Genomic DNA, 8,252 nt, shown 5'->3' on the forward strand with positions numbered 1-8,252 from the left:
GGCGGCTTCCGGCATAACGGCAATTATCAATCACAACCGAGCCGCTACAGCCGCAGGTAACAAACTAATCGTCTTCGTGCCGACTGTTGACAGGCGTCCCCCCAAAATCTGGAAAGCGGCGCGAGCTTGTCGTTGCTGCCTCTGAACGTGCGTCAGCATCCCTTTTGTAAGTACGCCTACGTTTTGTTAACCCGACCCACTTCTCGAGAGCCGTTGGTGTGTCCCATCCTCGGGCTTCGGCGCCGCCGCGGCGTCTGCTCGCCGCGCCCGCACCTGACGGTACGCGAAGCTTATTTGCTCTCAGCCTCGCGCGAGCGCCCAGACCCGTCTCGCCCGGCGGTGAGGACCCCTCAGACCTAGGTGGGGACTTCTGTGGGGTTCCGGGAAAAACGTCTCCCCTCGATCAATCCAGATCTGCCTCTGTCTTGGCCGGTCAACGCTCGCCTTCGCGTTGACCGGTAGCGCGAGAAATCCGAATACACGAAAGTGGTGGTACTTGAGCGCAACAGATGCAAATTCGCTTATCGTATACCCCGCGCCCAATGCAAACACTAAACTCATCGGAGACTCGTTTATCTGGAGCGCCTCGTATATTGCCAAATGAAATAAAACCGTCATTCGCTCTGTTCCTTGGCAGCGGGCGCTTTTCGGGGCGCAAGACACGTGCACTAACGACGGAGAAAAGAAAAAAGGGAGGGGGGCTTCTTTTCTTGTGCCCGGTGGTGGTGGTGGAAGCTTTATTAGACACAGGGGAGTTTAGGACGCGCAGGTCCTTGGGCACCCGCACGGCCCCACTTCACTCAAACGTTCATGTCCCGGAGGCTCATGACGCTGGCAGCCCGACCTGTGGCGATGGCTTGCTTGGCCGGGTACTGGCAGTACTGGCAGCCCGCGCACCCACGCATCGCCTCCGCCGAAGCTCCGGCGCTCACCAGCGCCATCTCTCGCTCGCAGCAAGCAAGCATTGGGTCACGTAAGGCCAGCTCGCGCTGTGACTGGCACGTTTTTTGTGGGGCGGGGCTCCGTTGCCGCCACTCGACGGAAACGTAGAGCAGAGCCCAGCGGCACCGGCCGCCCGATTTGGGGGGAAACTGGTCCAAATTCATCCCCCTCCGTCGGCTCCGGCGGCGACGGAGGTGACGGAGGAACGAAAAACCGGCTGTGAGAATGTGGCCTTAGCCGCGTCCCGACTTTTTTCGTTTTCTTGCAACCCAGCCAAAGAAATGATTAGGGGAGCCACACAGTCTGTCTCCCTTAAACGCGCTGGGTGACAATAGAAAAAAGAAACAGAAATGCAAAGCCGCCCCCCCCCACTCACCGAAAAGCTGGGCGTGAGGGGAGGACACACGAAGTGGACAGTGCGCGAAGTTTATCGGCGTCTCCCTCCCAAACCAGGGAGGGAGAATGTAAGAGATGGAGGAGGCGCTTAACTTCATGCGGCGCGTGGCGGCGGCTTTGTGAACTAGCGGAGCATGAACCACAATCCTGGCCATGCTCTGCCGCACATTATAACGGGAGACTTCAGCGCACACCATCCTTCTTGGGGAGGCATCATATTAGCAACAAGAGGACAGCAGTTATTTCGTTTTACACAGTACAACAATTCAACCTTCCTCAACTACGGCCAGGCAAATTTTTATGAACGTGCCCGATCCAGTGCCCTTGACATTTCTTTGATTTTGCGCATCTGTTGTCTTCAACTGTGAAAGGTCGGGAGGCAGGGAACAAAAAGTGTTTATAATCAGAAAAGAAGCTGCTTATATAAGGACAGGTACAAACATACGCATGCGCACTTCGTACCGTCAGGGCACGTGTTAACATGATAGTGTGCATACTTACATCTTCCTTCTTTTCGAAGAGAAAAAAAGGGGAAAAGTTTACAAATTCTCTTGTCAGGGACCTAATGCTGCGGTCTCTCTGAAAGGGTGTAACTTTGTGGCGGTCCATGCAGACGTTGACTTCTACGAAGGATGTGCTCAGGTTGTAGCTCCGCCGCCTGGTCAGGCTGGGATACAGACTCCATAGAAACAGTCGCTTCAGGGTGTGACGTAGGTTGCATTTCTTTGGAACTGAGATGCTCCCTGGTGCGCCGCAGCACTTCTCCGCTGTCTGTAAGTAGGGCATACGACCGAGGTGTGCCTGCGGAGCCTACAACCACAGCTGGCGACCAGGTTCTGCGTATGGTGTCGTACACTGATATCGGAGACCCGCAGCGAAGATGTGGTAGACGCTTGGCCGTCCGGTTGTAAAGTTCTGCTGCTTTTCTCTTATTTCATGAAGGCGATTGCGAACGGATTGTGGTGGCACAGTCTGCGGTTAAAGGTGCTGGGGGAGAACCGCCAACTGCGTCCTTGTTTGACGGCCCATCAATCTTTGAACAGGTTACTTCAGTTGCTCGTCCCTTGGCATGTTTCGCCACTCCATCAGGGTGCTATAAAATTCCAGGGTTCCGAAAGCACACTTCGTTAGCAGTTTTTTCGGGTCCTCCACTGCACACTCCACCATGCTGTTACCACGAGGATAGCACGGGCTTGAATTTACGTGGGCAATTCCGAGCTGCGCAGCAAAAGAGCGGAAGCACGCACTGTTGAAATGTGGAGCGTTATCGCTGCACAGCTTTGCGGGATTTCATGAGTTGCGGAGACAAAAATACGCGCATTGTTTACCGCTCTCGCTGTTGTCTGACGTAGGTTTTGAACCTCGAAAAAGACCAAGTAGAAATCAACGAGGATTAGGTAGCAGTGGTCACGTGATGGAAAATGTCAAGCCCTACTACATGACATGGCAGGCGGCCTCGTATCTCGGGGCTCAGCATAGGCAGTCTAGTGTTCCTCCGTTTGTAATTTACGCGCGCTGTACATGACTTAGCTAGAGCTGATATATCTCCGTTCATGCCGGGACAGAACGTTTCTTCTCTGGCTCTCATCTTTATTTTTCTTCGCATCCATGGGCGGTGTGTAGCGAGCACAGAATTTCCGGTCGCATGGTAGGAGGAATGACTATTTTGTTGGTTCTGAGTAGCAGGCTTTCTTCAACGTGCAGATCGTTGCGGTAACACCAGTACGAACGGAGGGCATGCGGCACATCGTCCTTTGTTTCCGGCCACTCTGTGTTCGAGTAACGGCGCAGTTCAGCCATACGAGCGTCTCTGTTAGTTTCTTGCCGAATACTCTCGAGGGGCTGGTCTGACTCAGGAAGAGAAGAAATAACGCTGACTTGAAATTCTTCTGTCTCGTCGATTAGTTGCGTAGCACTCGGGAAGCGAGAAAACACATCAGCTTGAAACAACTCCTTTCCTGGTTTGAACGTCACATTTATTGGGAATTTTTGCAAAACAAGCTTCATGCGCTGCAATCGTAGCGGGTATTCACAAAGTGGCTTTCTGAATATAGATTCCAGAGGCATGTGATCCGACTCGACGGTTACCTTTTGATTTTCTGGAGATATAATCTTGAAATTTTAAGCAACAATGGACAATTGCCAATGGCTCCTTCTCGATCTGCGAGTAGCGCTGCTGTGCTTCAGTCAGCGAACGAGATGAATAGGCAGCGGGCGGCCCACCCTGTAGAAGGACGGCTCCTACTCCATGCTGACTGGTGTCTACTAACAAGGCCAATGGTTTTTCTTGATTAAAATAGGGAAGGACTGGCGCCTTTGTGAGGGTCGCTCGAAGCTGAGAAAAGCTGCTATCTTGCTGGTCTGTACAGACCCACGCGGCATCGTTTTTCGACAGCTCGTGAAGCGGCACTGACAACACGGATATGTTAGGGAGAAACCGCGCCACGAAGTTAATCATGCCTTGAAAAACTTGCAGTTCCTTGCCGTTTTGTGCGGCGGAACTTGCATGATGTCTTCATCTCTGCTCGCGTCCAGGCACAGGCCCTCTGGAAACAGAATGTGGCCCATGTAGCGGACTTTGGGCTGTAGGATATTGTTCTTGTTCTTTATTCAGCATCAAGTTGTGTTGTCTACACCGGGACAGCAAAGCAACTAAATTTCTATCGTGTTGCTCTCGCCACTGTCCCCGTACCAATGTCCTCCGTCAATTCCGGTATCAATTTTGCAGCGTATGGCGGAACCTGCGACGTCGACAGTCGCTCAACAGCAGTAGTGGCCAACAATTGCATTGACTTCCAGGATTTGAAGGAAATAGCCCACGTTCTCTGCCATTTTGACCTGCTTTATCTTGCATGCTTGGCCCCTCGATCTCGCTTCTGGTTTCAGACACCCACGCGCGAAGTGGTTTCGGCCGCCACACTTGTTACAGGGCTTGCCTTGCGCAAGCACTTTGATTTTCCGTGTTCCCCGAAACAACAGTTTGGGCAAAAATTGAGGCTAAACTTTCGAGTTCACAGCATATACGGTGGCCTCATCTGCTGCGATTAATTCTGCCTCCCTGATCTCGTAAAAGTGCTCATTCGCTTGTTCCTTTGCTCGGCATATTTGCATTGTTTTGGCATACGACGGATTTTCAGACAGAAATTTCTGCGGCAGGTCCTTGTCTCCAACTCCAAGAATTATTCGACTGCGCAGTAGTCTGTCATCTAGCTCTTCAAATTCGCACAAGCGAGGAAGGGTTCGGATATCGATTAGCCGCCCGTTAAAAGATTCGCCCTCACGTTGATCTAAGAAGCCGAAACGAAACTTGTTGAACGTTAAAATCTTCGCTGGTTTGTAGTGGGCTTCGAATTTTTCAATCAGGTTGTCGAGGTCTTGCTTTTCGTCCGCATTTGCGAAGTTGAAGGTATAGAACTCCCGCCTTTCTTCTTCACCAATTGCCATAAGAAGTGTTGCTGCCTAAACTTCTGTAGGCTGCTTCCTTAGTCCGGTCGCCGCAGAAAACAGAGCAACCTCACTCTTCCAGATGATCCAGTTCTGGTAAATGTCACCCGTACTTTCCAGTGGTTTTGGCAGTGGAAGAATCGTGCGATGCCGTACTTCTTTCTCTGGAGTGTATTAGGGGTACAGCTGGACGAGGAGGCGGGGAAGATCTGTGGTGAACGCGGTTTGCCAAACCCGCCGCCAGGCCACTTCTGACACCATGTGAACAGTCGGGGGCATGGAACAAAAAGTATTTATTATCAGACAAGGGGCTGCCTATATAAGGAAAATACAAACATGAGCATGCGCAATTCGTACCGAAAGAGCACGTGCTAACATGACAGTGCACATACATCCAACAACATGGAGTGCGGGGAAGACAAAGAAGTCAGACAGCTGTCGGGCAGTGCCCGCTCATCTCTGCCCGTCTTTGTGAAGGATTTCTCATCGGTGCTGAGCATATATGCTCAGATAGGCTGCACTGCTATAACCTGGTATGATTCCTGCGGTCTGTGCGGCTCCGCCGGTGCCGCACCCTGGCTCAACACCTGACTCTCTCCTGGCATTTCGTCAGGCCTAACTCAGCAGGCCAGGCCTGCTGTGCAAGCCCTACCTGCTGCCTCAAACCTGGTGTCTTGCAATCACACTTCTGCTCCAGCTGCATCAGGACTAGGATTTCTAGAGCCTCATGGACAACACACCCCTGATACTTACAACTCAAGCCGTGATCTGCCTACTACCTTCAGGTCAAGATACTTTTTCTGATTCGCAACGTTCTTCTACTGTCATATATATGGACACTACTGCGAAGTCTGGAGAAGGGTTTGGGAGATTTAATCATGCGGCTTCAAAGCGCCGTCGCAGCTCAAAGCGGTCACTAATGAGTGCAGATACTCCGAACCTACCTCAAACTCCTAAGCACACCCTTACGGTTGTCATCAAGCCACTTCACTCCGGGCACCGCATTACCTGCTTTAATCCACTGACATTGAGACAAGGTTTAAAATCGGTGGATTCAGACGGCGTTGTTCAAGTTCGTCCCAACGAGAGCCTAAACCTTCTGGCAGGTGACACCCGTACAGCGCACTCAACTAAACGCCTCTTGCAAATAACAAGCATAGCTGGAGTAGTAGTTCAAGCCTACGAGCCTCGCCCCAGCAACTGCGAAGCGGTTGGCATTGAGGGTGTCCCCCTGGAACTTTCTCAATCAGTTATCTACTACGCGCTGCTACAGGGAGCTCCGATTAAATCTGTCCGCCGACTTGGAAACTCACAAAATATCCGCATTGTATTTGCGACAGAATCTGCTCCGCAATACATTATTCTCCGATATACAAGGTACTATGTGTACGAGTACATTCAAACCCCACGGCAATGCACTAGATCTGAACGCTTCGGCAATGTGACTAGCGCTTGCCAACTTGCTTTGCGCTGCTCTCGTTGAGGTGGCAGCCATGACCGAAATGAATGTGCAAGTGAAAACCCCTTTGTCCCAACTGCGGTAAGCAGCATGAGGTGACGTTTTTCAGCTGCACTGCCTACCAAAAGGAGAAAACCATCTACAAGTACAAGAACTGAAACAATGCAGACTATAAGTCAGCAAAAACTGCTCTACTTGAGCAAAACCAAATCCGTGGAAGTCGCCGCAGGAAAAATTAATCGCCGGGGAAGAATGCTCCCCAATCGCAGGACAAATATAAAGCCAGCCACTTGCGCATTGAGGACGTGGTTGAGTTTCTTACTCTTCCCCCGCGCCAAAATGTTGAGCCACACCCCGTAGCGAGTACAAAGTGAACAGTCCACGGCAGCCACACGGCGACCCTGAAATACATGCACGAATTATCTTTTCGCCAAAACTCCGCGTTCTGTCCTTTTGGTTTCTTCCTCATCCCTTGTCGTTTTTGCGCGGTATCAAGATGCTTCATCTACGACTGTCTGATGTCCGACAGTTTGTTTCGCAGCACTGTTTACAGATCATTGCCATCTCAGAATCACGTCTGCGTACTACTGTCCGTCCTTCAGGCTATACCGTTCTGAAATCTATGACAGACGCTGACATCAGCAAAGTTCTTTTAGCTGTTAAGAAAGACGTCACCTTTATTCGACAACCCATATTTGTCGACTCACGGAATGAATATGTTCCACCCACCGTCAAGATCATGAACCTGTCCTTCACAGCGATCGTCAGGGGTATACCCCCGCGTGTCGCCTTTGACGTCGACCGCCTTCAGGATATCGTACGGAGTACCCCTCCGCCGCACATCATAACTGGAGATCTAAACGCACATTCTCCTGCTTGGGGAGGCATCAGATACAAAGCCAGACGAAGAGAGTTATTTGATTTCACACAGCGCAACTATTTGAATTTCCTCAACAATGGCCAGGCAACTTTTATCAAGGTACAAGATCCAGTGCCCTTTACATTTCGATCATTTCTAGTCATCTGTAGCCTTCAACAACGTGGAGTGTTGACATAGATTCTCATGGCCGCGATCATCTACCTACATACATAGAGGTTGGTGGTGTTTTCTTAAGTTCACAGCGGCGTGTTGTATGCTACACGTATTGGGAAGTGTTCGCTGACACAGTTAAAAAAGTTGACCTCTAAAACCTCAACTATGAAAGCTTCATCGCTGCTGTAGCACGTGCTAAAACGTCCAGCTCTAAGGTTGCCACTCTATCATAAGTGCACGCAGCTGAAAGTGCTGAATATGAGCGACTTCGAGCAACTGGCCGCAAAGCAGAGAGACGAGCATGCAGAACAAATTATAGACAAGACATCAGGGCTTCTAGGCGCGCACAGAAACATGTTCAACGTCATTTGGACCAGCTGGTAAGTCGGGAATGGCGATCTTTTTGTGCGAAGCTTGATCCCAGAAAGCCTCTTTCTAAGGTATGGAGCAATTAATGTACGCAGCGTCAGTAGTCTGCCCGCCCCACAAAATAATTTTGACTGCGTAGCTGTAAATGCGAATATTTCTTGTCTCGATGCAGCGGAGGCTTTTTGTTCTAAGACCACTGCTCGATTAACGGCCATAGCGGTGACATTGCCTCTCAAAAGGTTTAACCCTCACCTAATACTGCACTCCTTCATGAACCATTCACTATGGAAGAACTTCACGCGGCTTGGCAGATACCAAACAAAATCGTGCCCATGTCCGGAAGGTGTAAGCTACACTGCCATTTCTCACCTGAGAAGCCAAGGTTCTGCTGCTCGCAGTTTGTAACACTTCCTGGAAGACCGACAGCCTTGAAAGGTGTGGAAAGCGTGCTGGTGTGATAGCTATCCTCAAGCATGAAAAACCATCAATTGAATTAAATGCTTACCGTCCCATTGCGCTTTTAAGCTGCGTCGGAAATCTGATGGCGAAATTGGTACGCTCCTGCCTTACCTGTGACCGGACGAACAGGGAAATGTAGCCTTCAGCCAT

At 50.7% G+C, this 8,252-nt stretch overlaps 1 pseudogene; it reads right to left on the minus strand.

Moving 5' to 3' along the window:
* Positions 1-1,900: 1,900 nt before the first annotated feature.
* Positions 1,901-8,252, minus strand: LOC144121525 (uncharacterized; annotated as a pseudogene).

The sequence above is a fragment of the Amblyomma americanum genome, chromosome 1 (assembly GCF_052857255.1).
Source record: "Amblyomma americanum isolate KBUSLIRL-KWMA chromosome 1, ASM5285725v1, whole genome shotgun sequence".
Classification (NCBI taxonomy): Eukaryota; Metazoa; Arthropoda; class Arachnida; order Ixodida; family Ixodidae; genus Amblyomma; species Amblyomma americanum.